The sequence below is a fragment of the Geotrypetes seraphini genome, chromosome 19 (genome assembly GCF_902459505.1).
Source record: "Geotrypetes seraphini chromosome 19, aGeoSer1.1, whole genome shotgun sequence".
Classification (NCBI taxonomy): Eukaryota; Metazoa; Chordata; class Amphibia; order Gymnophiona; family Dermophiidae; genus Geotrypetes; species Geotrypetes seraphini.
In genome coordinates, this window is record NC_047102.1 from 19709746 (window position 1) to 19725224 (window position 15479).

The window sequence follows — 15479 nt, forward strand, 5'->3', positions numbered from 1 at the left end:
TGAAACTCTCAGCTCAACTATGAACTATTACATCACAGGTTGCTGTCTCCTGTGCTAAATGAAGGCGAAGTAAAAGGAGAAATTAGGTCCTTACCTGCTAATTTTCTTTCTTTTAGTCCCTCCAAACCAGCACAGAAACAGATGGGTTTATGCTTCTCTGCCAGCAGGTGGAGACTGAAACACTGACTTTTGGCATCAGTACAAGTCTCACAATCAGTCTTTATGAATAGTCAAGCAGAATCAACTAGGCCAGGGGCAGGGAACTCCGGTCCTCGAGAGCCGTATTCCAGTCAGATTTTCCCAATGAATATGCATTGAAAGCAGTGCATGCAAATAGATCTCATGCATATTCATTGGGGAAATCCTGAAAACCCGACTGGAATACGGCTCTCGAGGACTGGAGTTCCCTACCCCTGAACTAGGCTGATTCAGAACCTACGACGTCACACTGATATGGAGAAAAAGCATAAACCTAGCCCCCAGTGGACCAAGAAAACACTGTTGGATATTGATTAGAACAAGAACCTTCTCCAAACATTTCTGTGCCGGTCTGTCATTTTACCGCACCTTGATAATTTTCCCCCTTAATATCTCTGAACATAGAAATTAGGCCATTTTGAAAGAAGACTTAGTGAGATAAGAGTGACCATGTGGGCTTCAGGATGAGCTATGAGGCTGTTGAGGTGACAGTGTAAGGACTTTCTCAGCAGGAAAGGCCCCTGTCTTGTTTTCAAGGTTTTTGTTGTCTTGGTGCATTTCATTTGTTTATTTTGTTTAAAACATAAATTTTAAAAATATAATGAAGTGGCACAAACACATTCCTATTACTTAGAGTGATAAAATCAATTTAAACAATCCCTATTACTTAGAGTGATAAAATCATATTAAACAATCTAAGCTTAGCATTTATTTTTGTCTGACCTTAGTTTGACTAAGCACTTGAAGCCTGATCCCCAAAGAACTTTCCCTTGTGACACTGCTTATTGCTGGAGAAAGTGTTGCTATGATATTACTTACCTGTGTGGTTTGAGCTTCTGTTGACGGAGAACATTCTTGCATAAACAAATGTCAAGGAATCTGAAAGGACAGAACAATTTTCAGACACCTCAGAAGAAAATCATGGATTTATTTAAGCTAATCTAGGGTTAGCTGTTGGTTATATAAACTTGCAGTAGCATTGTAGATGCAAACTTCACAATACAATGAAAAAATAACTTGCTTTCAATCAACAGTATGTATTTCTAAAGGGTACTATCCAATTTTATGTGTACAGTGGGAGAGTAACGGGATGATAGGTGGGGTTTTGCAGAATTTCAAAATACATTCTTTAAAAGAAAAATGTTTGATAGTCATACAGTATAAATAGTGCACACAAAACTAACATTTAAGGAGAAAACATTTTCAAACAAGATATTCTGTGTGAGATTAGTAAACAGAGATTTACCCCTCCCCCCCTTTTTTTTTTTTACAATACCACAGTGCGGTTTTTAGCACCAGCAGCAGTGGTAACAGCTCCAATGCTCACAGGAATTCTAGGAGTGTTGGAGCTGTTACCGCCACAGCCGGCACTAAAAGCCATGCTACGGTTATATAAAAGGGGGTGGGGTGGTTAGGGGTTAGCGAGTGATACCCTTATATTAACTGACTCACTGACTGATAAGACTACCATCTAGTGTAGGCCTGCCCAAGACCGGTCCTTGAGATCTACTGGCAGGCCAGGTTTTCTGAATATCCGCAATGAATATGCATGAGAGAGATTTGCCTGCACTGCCTTCTTGGTATACAAATCTCTCTCATGCATGTTCATTGTGGATATCCAGAAAACCTGGCCTGCCAGTAGATTTCGAGGACCGGACTTGGACATCTCTGATCTAGTGAACAGAGTCAATTGGTTAGTGGCTAATCCTTGGCTGTGCAGAATCAGAAAGTCTATGGTTAGAAAAGATCTTACGAAACCAACCTATACAATCTTAGTCCTCAACAAACGATCTCTAGAACTGTTAATCACTAAGTCTGTACTTTGTTTATTCCACTCAATCTGTAACATCTTTAATCATTGTAAACCGCATAGAACTTCACGGTCCTGCGGTATATAAATTGTTATTATTACTGTTTATTATTATTATTGATTAGACAAAGGAGAACTAGATAATCAGCTGGAGTCAGTATAGGATAAAAATGAGTCTTGTTCAGCCATTTTGGGGTTCTGAAGAAACTGAGTGATCTTTGTTATTGATGTTAGTTCTTCTATACCAAGGGTAGGGAGGGAACTCTACCTCGAGAGCCGTATTTCAGTCGGGTTTTCAGGATTTCCCCAATGAATATGCATTGAAAGAAGTGCATGCAAATAGATCTCATGCATATTCATTGGGAAAATCCTGAAAACCCGACTGGAATACTGCTCTCGAGGACCGGAGTTCCATACCCCTGTTCTATACATTGGTTTTATTTGGGATTTGTGGTTTGTTTTTTTTACTCCAGTGCAGACACACCACCCAAATATGGCCATGCTGGGATTTGTTTAGGGGTCCTTTTACTATACTGCATTAAAAGCTCCTTTTACAAAGCCACAGTAGTGGTAATCGCTCTGACATCTATAGGGATTTAATGGGTGTCGGAGTGTTTGCTGCGTGGCAGCTGCTACTGCAGCTTTGTAAAAGGAGGGTAAGCTCTTAACGTGCAGTAAATCGCATGGAAACTGCTAATGCAGAGCAGCATTAAGGGGCTTTGTAGTAATTTAGCAGTTACCGCACAGTAAACTGTACATTCCGTGATGTTTATGTCAGGGGCGTGTCATGGGTGGCGATTGGGCATGGAGCATTGGCTAATCTAATCTGATCTTCAGTTTATATATCGGATCATTTCACAAAGGAACTTATGGGGAATTTAGGAAACACCTGAAAACATACCTCTTCCTGAAGTATTTAGGCAACTAACCTGTACAATCCTATTCCACAATAACTGATCTCTAGCACTGTTAATAACTAGCTTCTAACCTTATTAATTCTAATTAATTTGTAACATCTTGCATATCTATGGAGCAGAGGCCCCACCTGGAATACTGTGTGCAATTCTGGAGGCCGCATTATCGCAAGGATGTGCTGAGACTGGAGTCGGTGCAAAGAATGGCCACCCGGATGGTCTCGGGACTCAAGGATCTACCATACGAAAAACGGCTTGACAAATTACAGCTATACTCGCTCGAGGAGCGCAGAGAGAGGGGGGACATGATCGAGACGTTCAAGTATCTTACGGGCCGCATCGAGGCGGAGGAAGATATCTTCTTTTTCAAGGGTCCCACGACAACAAGAGGGCATCCGTTGAAAATCAAGGGCGGGAAACTACGGAGTGACACCAGGAAATTCTTTTGCACTGAAAGAGTGGTTGATCGTTGGAATAGTCTTCCACTACAGGTGATAGAGGCCATCAGTGTGCCTGATTTTAAGGCCAAATGGGATCGGCACATGGGATCTATTCACAGGGCAAAGGTAGGGGAGGGACATTAAGGTGGGCAGACTAGATGGGCCGTGGGCCCTTATCTGCCGTCTATTTCTATGTTTCTATGATTCGGTTTACAGTTCATTAAAAAATAAAGTAACAAACAAATAGGCCAGATGAAAAGAGTACTATTAGTTAAGGTTAGATAGATATTTAAAGAGCTAAAAGATCAAATATGCTTAGTTACGGTTCTTAGATAACTATTGCGTAAACAGCCAAGTTTTTAAATCTTTCCGAAATTGATGTAGTCTGTAAGTTTATTCCAAATTTCCACCAGTTTAAATGCCATAGATTTACTGAGCTTCCCGGCACATTTAAGTCCTCTAGAGCAGTGGTTCCCAACCCTGTCCTGGAGGACCACCAGGCCAATCGGGTTTTCGGAATAGCCCTAATGAATATGCATGGAGCAGATTTGCATGCCTGTCACTTCCATTATATGCGAATCTATCTCATGCATATTCATTAGGGCTAGCGGTTCTCCAGGACAGGGTTGGGAATCACTGCTCTAGAGAATGGAAATGATAATTTATAAATTATTAACATAGTAACATAGTAGATGACGGCAGATAAAGACCCGAATGGTCCATCCAGTCTGCCCAACCTGATTCAATTTAAATTTTTTTTTTTTTCCTTCTTAGCTATTTCTTTGTAATCCTTTTGTAATCCTTGATCTTCCTACACTCCTGCTCCGTGCAGCTCGCCATCAGGAAATGGCTGTAGGAGTTCCAGACATAGTCTCGAGAGACTACGGGAACTCCCAGCAGCCATTTCCTCATGGCGATCTGCACGGGGCAGGAGCGTAGGAAGATCGCTCCTGCCCCAAAAGCCCTCTAAACCAGTGTTCTTCAACCACCGGTCCATGGACCAGTGCCGGTCCACAGGGCCAGCACGTGCATCAGGCCCAAAACAGTGTTCTTCAACCGCCGGTCCACAGTGCGATCGATGCGGCGTTATCTTTGATCCAGCTGCCTCTTCCTCACTGATTCAGTGCACAAAGCCACGGGCAGTGGCTTCTACGGGCATCCTGCACCTTAACCGGAAGGTTTCTCTCTGACGTTGCAACGTCAGAGGGAAGGCTTCCAGATGAGTACTATTATGGGGGCGGGGTCTGGGGTGGAGATTGGGTAGAGATGGGCGGGGTCTGGCCCACGACTTAGCCCAGTGTTCTTCAACCGCCTGTCCACGGACCGATGCCGGTCCACAGAATAATTATTTTATTTCTGCCGTTCCATAGGTGTAAAAAGGTTGAAAAACACTGCTCTAGACCACCAGGTAAGGCCGGGAAGGCGGCAGGGAGGAAAAAAAGATGGATTTTTTTTACATTAAGACTGTTTTTTTTATTTTCCCCCTCCCCAGAAAAAAATCACGATTATATGAAACCGCGAGTGCAGGAACTGCGAATGGGGGGGGGGGGAAGTGTATATGAGTAGGCATCTCAGAGACTTGGTTTAGTTCTAATCCCATGTTATGACTTTCAGCTTTGACTTTTCTTAGCAGATACAGCATGCCTTTTTTTTTTTTTTTTTTTGCTGCTGGTGATGAGCATTATATCATCTGCATAACACAGGTTATTTATATTTCAACCACCAACTTTGAAATGACGCTCTCTTTTCCAAATTTGCTTTCCTGAAGATGGCTTTGCCGTAAAGGTTGAACAGGTAAGGTGACAAGATGCATCCTTGCCTGATGCCATGTTAAGTTTGCTTAGGTGCTGCTAGGCATGATTCTATAAATGGCACCTAGCAGTTGAGTGTCAACTACACTGAGGGGTACCTATAAATGTAGGCCCAATTTGGTGCCATTTTTAGAATCTGGCCCGCTTTTTGGGATTAGTTATCAACAATAAAGGCTCCAGCAGTCAAGAGGTACACCTCAGGATAGTACTTGGCAATGACAGGTTTGGAGAAGATATTCAAGTCATGTAATGTTTCATTAACAACAAAGATTCAAATTATACAGACTTAACACCTTCCAATTAAACAAATACCATAAATAGATTGTAACCTACCCTCTCTAACTGCATTCCATATGTATTTTTTATACAGTTCTTCACTGTCAGTTTAATTTCCATCCTATAAGTTCATATAGAATTTTTCTTTTTTCAACCATCTTTATTTTCTCTTCTTTATTAATTTCCAGGTACTTTAGTTAGATTGTGAGCCTTCGGGACAGTAAGGGAATTTTTTAAGTACCTTCTTACTTCTCATTTATAATCTTAATGTATACTTTCTTCAAACCGCTTAGAACCTAACGGATGTAGCGGTATATAAGAAATAAATTACATTACATTACATTACAATGTGTTTTTCTATTGCACTAAATGCATGCAAAAGTTGGACCATGAAAAAGCAGAACAGAAAAAAACATTGAAACTTTTGAATTATGGTGCTGGAAATGACTGTTAAGAATACCATGGACAGCCAAGATAAAACCTGAATTCTCACTAGGAGCTCAATGACTAGACTGATTCTATCCAGCCAAGTACCCCCTAAGTCTATCAACTGAATACCAACACTCAAGCTCCGCCTCAGACCTGCCCAGGCTCTGCCTCTGACCCCACCCCCATAATAATAGTACTAATTGAACTCAATTTCTTTCATCCATTTTTCATATACACACAATATAATCTTAATACAAAATGGTAACCATAAAATTAAAAAAAAAAACCACAAAGCACACTGTATGCAGAGAAAATTATCATTTCTATTTGGTTTTTTTTTTCCAGAGGTCAAGGCAAATTACTTTAAAATATGCAATGTCACCTCAGTAACAAATATAGAAAAATGGAGGACAAATATAATGCAAAAATATAGTCAGCAGATATACAGTAAATTCTCAGAACTGACACATTTCTATCACTAAATTGAAAATAAAATCATTTTTCCTACCATTGCTATCTGGTGATTTCATGAATCTCTGGTTGCAATACCTTCTGACTATGCATCCAATATTTTTTTTCTTTCTGCCTTCTGCATGCTTCCTCTCCTCCAGACTTCATTCCATTCCTCAACCAACCTCTCTCTCTGTCCCTCCATGAGTCTAACTTTTCTTCCTTTCTCCTCCACCCCCATTGGCAACGTTTATTTATTTATTCCATTTCCTATACCATTCTTCCAGGGGATCTCAGAACAGTTGACATGAATTTATTCAGGAACTCAAGCATTTTCCCTCATCTCTCCTGCTGGGCTCACAATCTATTAAATGTACCTGGGGTAATGGGGGATTAGATGACTTGCCCAGGGTCACAAGGAGCAGGGTGGGTTTGAACCCACAACCTCAGGGTGCTGAGGCTGTAGCTTTAACCAATGCGCCACTGTCTCCCCCTCTCTCTCTCTCTCTCTCATTCCCTCCCTTGTTGCAAAGGGAGTGGGGAAAGAGAGAGAGATCCAGGTTGCATCTCTCCCATTCCCTCTACTACTGTCACATCCAATATTTCTTCCTCCTTTCCACCAGTCCAACATCTCTTTATCTCTGCCTCCTACACGCTTCCTCTCCTCTGGTCCTCATTCTGTCCCCCAACCAACATCTCTCTCTCTCTCCCTCCATGAGTTCAACTTTTTTACGCTCTGCCCTCTCCCCCTTCTCCTGAGTGTGACATTTGTCCTTCCCTCCTTTCTGCCCTCACCATCCATCCATCTCTCACTCTTTCTCCCCATGAGTCCAACACTTTCTTCCTCCTGCACGCTTCCTCTCCTCCAGATCTCATTCGCTTCCCCAACCAATATCTCTCTCTGTCCCTCCATGAGTCCAACTTTTCTTCTTCTCTCCTCCACCCCTATTGGCAACATGTCTTCCTCTCTTCTCTCTCACTGTCCATCTGTCTTGAGAGATCCAGGCATCTCTCCCACCCCCTCTACTGTCACATCCAACATTTCTTCCTCTCTCATCCACCGGATCATATGCAGCATTTTTCACCTCTGCCCACCAGTCCCATGCCAATTTCTTCTTCTATAACCCCTCTCCAGCACAATGCCACATCTCACCCTCCATCACTATGTCCAACATTCCTCCCCCTTGCAAACCCCTTCAATTGTCCCTCTGTTCCCTCTCCACCACCATATCCAACATTTCTCCCTCTCCTCCTTCTCTCTCCATGCATCTCTCTCTTCTCTCTGACCAATTTTCCTCTTTCTTCCTTTCCCCATGTGCCACCATCTTTCCCTCTCACTTACACACTCATACCCAACAATTCTCCCTTTCTATTCCCTCTCTATGTCCCAAGTTAGTGCCCCCTCCCTTCCATCTGTGTCGAGCTTGTGCCCCCTCCCTGCACATAAGCAGCTACACGTAAGTAGCCACCCATCCACTGAAGCTGCCGCCAGCATGGATCCCGCCTTCCTGCCCACCCCTTGCCGCTGCCAGGGATGGCATCCATCGGAGGGTCGTCAAGGAACTGAAACGGACTATAGCTAAACTGCTTCAACTGATAGCCAATCTGTCGATCAAATCGGGAAACATTCCGGATGACTAGAAGATGGCGAATGTTACGCCAATCTTCAAAAAAGGTTGAAGGGGAGATCCAGGAAACTTCAGACCGGTGAGTCTGACCTCGTTACCGAGGATAGTTTCTGGGGGAAAATAATGGTTGGCAGTAGCTAGCTTGGTTTAATGGCACTTAAATAAATCAAGGTTTACACAACACATATACTTGTAGGCACAGGAAAAAGGGATGGGGGAACAGGAAGGGGGGGGGGTTCTTTTCTGTCTTTTATGGCGGGGTTTTTTTTCCCCAGTATGTGATTTTTATTATGATTGGCAAATTTCCATGAGATGGACTGTGGCGCCATCTCATGGAAATTTGCCAAACTTTTCAAACGACCCTTGTATTTCAACCCATAGGAGCCAACTTTTAAAAAAATTATTAGGGGGGAAATACTCAGGTGGATTAAAAACTGCTTAGATTGCTTTAGAGAATGACACCACTGGCTAGCCATGAGTAGCTGGTTAACCCGTAGGAACGGGGTGAAAAAAAGACTGGTAGTCACGGGTACAGGGACAAGGCCAGTCACCGCCAGTTGCGTCAGAGAAGCTTTGGGGCAGTCCCGCGTGACCTGTGAGAAGGCTCTGGCATCTGGGAAAATGCTTGAGTTCCTGATTAAATTCATGTCAACCATTCTGAGATCCCCTGGGAGAATGGTATAGAAAATTGAATAAATAAATAAACATGTTGCCAATTATGATTCTGCAAATTAGCACGTTGCAAAAAATAAAATAACACTCTTTTCAGCTTCGGTGGCTACTCCTGGCAGAATTCTGCACAACTGCTCAGGGAAACTGAATTACCTGAGGTCTGCGCAGGTTTTGATGTTGGGTCAGCACTCCATCATTGTGACCCAATTCACTGCTGGCAACATCTTCGGGCAGTCTGCATGGGGTCTACAGGCTTCTCTTTACTGTAGTCCCACACTCAATGATGTCACTTCATCTTTCTTTGGCAGGACCCCGGTAGAGGGGAGCCGGCAGCAGGTTGCCATTAACTGGAATTGCTATCGCAGGTAGTGGACAGGAATGCTGGATTGGGGACAATAGGAAGCATGTGAAAGATGCTGACTGGGGGGAAATACCCGAGGACTGTGCAGATTTTGGTGTTGGGTCGGCAATCCCTCTTTGCAGCCTGAATCGCCAGCAACATCTTCAGGCAGTCTGCGTGGGATCTGCAGGCTTCCTTCTATGGCGGTCCCATACTCGATGATGTCACTTTATTTTTTTGGCTGGTCCACGGTAGAGAGAAGCCTGCAGAACTGGCGGCAGAACTGGACTTAAGGGAGAAAGAAAATCCAACGTAGTCTGCAGTAAACAACAGCAACCAGAAAACAACGAACAGACTGCAGATAATGTACAAGATGCAGGCGTTATTAGTAAATAATAATAATTTTATTTCTTATATACCGCTATACCCTAAGTTCAAAGCGGTTTAAACTTGACCCCATTTGATCGTGATTGGCGTGTGTTTGTTATCTTTTATGCAGTTTGCTTTATACCTTAACCCTTTCAGGACCAAGGGACATATTTGTCCCATAACTTTAAAATCCTATAAATTTTGATTGGGATAGTCTACAGTTCTAAATTTGATATGTACGGATTCCATATGATACTGCCTTTATGTAAACAAACTGGTTCCGACATTCATTCATTAGTGTCGTTGCCAGATTGACGAGAAGATTCACTTGCCACACTGTCCATAAGCCAGAAGTGTGATTTTTTAAATAAAAATAATGATATTTCACAAAAAAAATCAATTTTTTGGCATCTGCAAGCCCTTTTTACCATAAAAATGTCGTCAAAACCACAAAAATTGGCCTACGATCCTTATGGTCCTGAAAGGGTTAACCACCATGGACCCCTGAGGAAGGCGTGTTATCCGAAACATGGACCGTGTCGGGTCCCTTGGTTGGCTATAAGGTTGTATACGTTACTGCATTTACTAATAAATGACGCCTGCATCTTGTACATTATCTGCAGTCTGTTCGTTATTTTCCATTAACTGGACTTGCCATCGCATAGGTAGTGGAGAAGAATGCTGGATTGGGGACAATGGGAAGAGAGAAAAGATGCTGGCTGGGGAGGGCATAGGGATGAGAGAGATGTTGGCTGGGAGAGCAGGGGTGAAAGAAATGCTGGCTCTTTGCTTTCTCTAGTATAATTGTACTGAATTGTACTGAAATTCTGGATGATAATTAGAAGAACATTGTTTAAATGTTGTCAAACTTGCAGAATTTTTATTTTTGCACAGATTTTTTTTTTTTGGGGGGGAGGCAGAATTCCACCAGGAGTAAGTAGCAAAAATAGCGCTCAGAATTTAAGAAGTTGGTTGGACTGAAAACTTTTCAGCACCCACTGGACTGGAAACTCTTGCGAAAACTTCTGTCACTGGTTTTTAAACCTTGCAGCCACTGCCTTGGAAAGAGGAGGGGCGGGGAGTCATTTTGGGGACTGGCCAGCGAAGTGGCAGAAACCAGAAGTTTTCGTACCTTTTTCAACGAGAAGCGGGCGCCTCGGTGCCCGCCAAGAACGAACCGCCTCTTCGGGGATGCCACCGACAGGTAGCGCGGCCACCAAGCCTGTCCCCCTCCGGCACCCGTAGCCTCCCAGTTGCTTTGAACGGGGCAAGGGAAAAAAAAAGTTTTCCCCTCTCGAAGTTCCCCGGTTACGCGAAGACCCAGGACTGAAGAGAGCCGTTCCGAGCTCGGCTGCCACCGAAGCAGCGGCAGGGACAGGCCCACAGGGCGCCCAGGTAAGGCCGCGGCCCCCCTCAAGCTGGGCTGACGGGCCGCGGAGGGCGCGAGTTGTCTCGTTGCCATGGCGACGCTCACCGCCGCTTAGGCCGGCATCCCGCCGCCGCGACTCCCCCCTCCTCCTCCTCGACTCCCCTCCCCCGCCCCCGCTAACGTTTTCCTGCCCTTAGTCCCTTCTCCCCGTCCCACCTCCTCCTTAGAGTCGGGGGGGGAGGGCTCAGCCGGAAACACCGACCTGCCCGGTGGGAGCGACGTCCGTCCCCCACGCGTGCGCTGAAGCGGAGGCGCCCCGGTCTGCCCCCCCCCCCGAACCCCCGCACTCCTTTTCCTCCTGGCATTTTTCTTTTCTTTTTTTTTTTAATTTGTTTACGAAAAACCGGCCAGGTCGCTCCCGTTCTGGAACGCGCGTTTTTACCCCCTCCCCCCCCCCACCTCACGCGCTGATTCCAGGTACAATGGTGGTGATCCTGCGCCAGGGCTGAGTACGTCTGTTAGAAAGGGGAAAGGGGAAACGGATTCGGGGGGTTAAGTACAGGTTCGTTTGCTAGAGGTTATGGTCAAAGCTCTTCAGAAAATGTGGGGTTTTGTTTTTTTTTTTGTTTTGTTTTTGCGGGAGCCTTCAGCTTTTAATTGTTACATTTCTTTCTTTCTGCTTCTGCTGGTGGAGCTGTGTAGAAACAAAACAACCAAGAAAAATGGGGAGACCCAAACAAAACCCCCAAAACTGGGGCTACAGATGTTCTGGAGATAATTTCTGATACACTGACATATAAAACCATGAAAATTCAATAAAAAAAAAGTACAGTATCACTGTGTTTTTTTTTTATCATTGTACTTTTTTAGTTGAATTTTCATGGTTTTTATATGTCAGTGTATCAGAAATTATCTCCAGAACATCTGTATCCACAGTGTTTGTTTTTTTTTTGTTTTCATGGGTAGAAACAAAACAATCCATAGATAGAAGTTCTGACTCTCCAGGGAGTTTTCCCAATAAAGGCACCTGGCGGCCTTTTGTAGCGATGCCAGAAACCTTTAGGAGATTGGACTTTCAGATAGCAGAGTCCTATTTTTCTTGTTTGTTTGGGAATAGCAAATTTCATCAAATTTAGATCAGCAAAAATAGTTTTAGAGTTGTAAGAAGAAATGATGGTGTGGCATCAGGTAGAACCATGAAAAACCTGTCTAATTTAGAGAGCCAGTTATGTGGTGTAGATACACATTTTACTAAACTTGGGTTAACATTAACTCTTTTGCTGTGAGGGACATTTGATTGATATTATTATGTAAGTTACAGCTAATTGTGACCAAGTATAAGTTATCACTGGTCAAAAACTTGTAGTGCCAGAGTCCTTTTTGAAATTATGATTTGTTTAAGGCACACCTGATGCATTTTTAATTAACATTGTTAAGGTATTATTAAATAGTAAGAATTGCCATTGCGAGTGTTTTGTTTTGTTTTTTTACCTTTTTACTGTAACAGAAGTCAAAATATTCCTTATTTGTTTGTTTTTCAAGGTTGCTCTTTGCTTAATTATGCTGGATGTGTGTTTCAATTGTAGTGCCATGTATTCTTATATTAAATTTCAAAGAAACCCCAGATTACTTAGATAGTAGAAGGACAGAGAAATTGGAAGATTTCTAAACACTTGAAGAATGTATTCCTCATAAGGAAAGATCATAGTGTAAGGCAAAATTTAACAGATACATTTCAACCAGCTTGTACTAATAGTGAATGAGAGGTTAACACAATATTTTGTAAATGGTTTGGGAAAGAGTTATTTCAAAAGATGGGAGATATGAGAACTAAGAGAGTTGTGGATCCTGAATGAGAGAGAAGTACCATAGTACAAGATAAGGTGTGGAGAGAAAGATATATGATTTTTGATATGTTCTAGTCTACTATACTACTATTTATCACTTATATAGCGCTATACATTTTGACATTTTATAGACAGTCCCTGCTCAGAAGTGCTTACAATCTAACTTGGACAGACATGCATGACATATAGGGTTAAAGATGCAGAACTGAATGTGAGTGGCGTTAGGAGTTGAAGGTAGGCTTTTAACTAGGTCTTGAACACTGAACATAAGAACATAAGCAATGCCTCTGTTGGGTCAGACCTGAGGTCCTTCGTGCCCAGCAGCCCGCTCACGCAGCGGCCCAACAGGTCCAAGACCTGTGCAGGAAATTATCCAATCCTTTCTTAAACCCCAATACCATATTCTGTCCTATTACTCCCTCTGTCAGAGACGGAGCATGCCATAGGGATTCGGTCAGCTTGTTCCAAGCATACGACGCAGTAAGGTAGAAGGGATGGAGTCTGGAGTTGGCAGAGGAAGAGAAGGGCACAGACAGGAGAGACATCAGCTGAGCGGAGCTTAAGGGGGGTGGGGGGAGAGACAGTAAGAGGAATTTGAATTGTATTCAGAAAAGGATGGGAAGCCAGTGAAGTAACTTTAGGAGAGGGGTGACATGAGTTGTGCAGCTGAATTCTGGACGGATTGGAGGGGAGTGAGAAGTCTAAGCGGAAGACCTGAGAGTAGTGAGTTTCAGTAGTCTTAAGCAGGAGGTGATCTAATCTAATCTAATCCTTAGGTTTGTATACCGCATCATCTCCACGTTCGTAGAGCTCGACGCGGTTTACAGTAGGAGAAATAGGAAGGAACTACAACAGAGGGTTAGAGGTAGAAGTGTGCAGAAAATTTAGAGGACTTGGGATGCCAAGATATAAGAGTTTCCTTGATTCCTAAGTTGAAGGGAGACTTACATTTTTTGAGAAAAGCCAGGTTTTCAGATGTTTGCGGAAAACTTGGAGAGAGCTCAAGATAAAGGTGTGGACAAGGGTTTTGGTTAGTGCTGCCTGATTCATGATTCAAATCGGTTCACCGATTCACTTCAGGTGAATTGATTCGAATCGATTTAAAACAAAATAAAAAAAAAACGGCTTCCCGATTCGGCTGACCCTCGCCCCCTAAAATAGGAGCAGCAGCGCTGCTCTTGCTGGACGGCCTCTGTTGCACGCGCTTTAGAGGGCGAGGGGAGAGGGTCAGCCAGTTAGTGCTGGTATCCGACTTCCCCCCCTTGCGTCCGGTTCCCCCCCCCCAGGCATTCCTGCACCGTTTACCTTAAAAAAGCAGCCTGCAGACAAGATCGCGATGCTAGCGATCTTTGCACTGCTTCTGAGCTGTTTCCTCCGCCTTGATCCTGCCTCTGACGTCAGATAAGGGGCGGGACTGCGGCAGAGGAAACAGCTCCAAAGCAGTGCAAAGATTGCTAACATCTGTCTGCAGGCTGCTTCTTTAAGGTAAACGGTGCAGGGAGGCCAGGGGGGAAGCCGGACACCAGTAGGAGGCCAGGGGGAACATGCAGGCCTTCCCGAGCGGAGGGGGTGAGCAATCCTTCGGGGTGGGGCAGGCCTTCAGGGGGGACAGGCAGGCAGGCCTTCAAGGGGGGATGCAGGTCTTCAAGAGGTGGGGCAAGCCTTCAGGGGTGGGGTGCAGACCTTCAGGAGGAGGTGTAGGCCTTCAGGGTAGGACAGACCTTCAGGGAAGGGGGGCCCTGGTGTAGAAGTACACAGAGGGAGGGAGAGAAGGGGAGTTCAAAAAGATGTGCATATGCCGGACTTTGGGGGGGGGAAGAAATAATGGGTTTAAAAATAGAGGAGAGGGAGAGAGATGATGGACAATGGGATTTAGGGAGGGAAGGAACAGAAAGGAAGAGAAGTTGGACACAAGGGATGGTGTGGATGGGGGGATAGAGATACTGGATAGGAGGGTAGTTGGGAAAAGAGAGGGAGAATTGGTGGACCCTGGGGTGGTGGGAAGGAGGGAGAGATGCTGGATGAAAGGGTAGTTAAAAAAAGATGGATCTGGGGAGGGAGATGAAAAAAAGCTCCTATATACATGTTTTCTATTTTTCAATTTTTGAATTGTTTTGAAGACCAAATAATATAAACACAAACTTCATAGTTTGCACCATAACTCTACAGTTCAGTGTTTCACTTTGATGTACAAATATGTGAACATTTAAACAAATTTGCAACTCAGCCCTATTTTACCCCCTCTCTTCCCATCTCCCTTAACCTATTATATACTCTGATGTATTTTAACCTGCTTAGGATAAATAGTTTGGACCAGTGGGCTAAAAATGAATTTAAATAAATAACATTTCTCCCAAGGAATTCAAATTAAAACATAAAGCATATAGGCACTGTTTTTGACAGTCTGTGCCATACAGCTTTAATTTTGTTAAACCTATGTATTGCTTACACAGAATGCCGTACAATTTCTTATATCCCACAAATTTTGACAAGGATTCATTTTGGATTACAATAAGATTCCTAAACATTTACAGATACAGTAGAATTCATTGAGTATAACTTAATGTTGATCATGCAAGTTATAAAGAGAAGAGCTATGTCTGACATTATATATCTGCTCTGACTGCTGCGACATTCTCTGGTTAGTGTTGGATGGTTCAGAGACAGTATCATGTCATAGCCAGGAGTTATTCAGGCACTGAGGGGTACAGATAGGAGTAGAGGTAGGTATTAGGGATAGGATTAGAGGCAGTTACAAAATTAGTCAGGGAACCTGTTCAGGCAATTAGGCCTGATGGGCCGCCGTGAGAGCGGACCGCTGGGCAGGATGGACCTCTGGTCTGCCTCAGCGGAGGCAACTTCTTATGTTCTTATGTCTTGCATTAAATAGGTAGCTATCTGGGCACTGGGCATTGAATATCACTAG

General features: G+C 43.7%; 1 protein-coding gene and 1 long non-coding RNA gene across 10 annotated transcripts in view; one reads left to right on the forward strand and one right to left on the reverse strand.

The window, feature by feature from the left end:
- LOC117352407 overlaps positions 1–10605 on the reverse strand; it is a 139164-nt gene extending 128559 nt beyond the window's left edge. For 3 of the 4 annotated variants that reach the window (XR_004537677.1, XR_004537674.1, XR_004537675.1), the window contains exons 1-2: positions 10470–10586; positions 1018–1077 (exon numbers count right to left, since the gene is read on the reverse strand). This is a non-coding gene — a long non-coding RNA (uncharacterized LOC117352407). Of the gene's footprint in view, positions 1–1017; positions 1078–8781; positions 9010–10469 lie in introns of all 4 variants that reach the window. The other variant, XR_004537676.1, reaches the window with a different exon arrangement.
- The window catches only part of STK33 (serine/threonine kinase 33), a 104231-nt gene continuing 99177 nt past the window's right edge, over positions 10426–15479 (forward strand). For 4 of the 6 annotated variants that reach the window (XM_033928907.1, XM_033928905.1, XM_033928902.1 and 1 more), the window contains exon 1: positions 10478–10732. The gene's annotated coding sequence lies outside the window, so the exon portion shown is untranslated. Of the gene's footprint in view, positions 10733–11068; positions 11216–15479 lie in introns of those variants that run through there. The other 2 variants (XM_033928904.1, XM_033928903.1) reach the window with 2 other exon arrangements.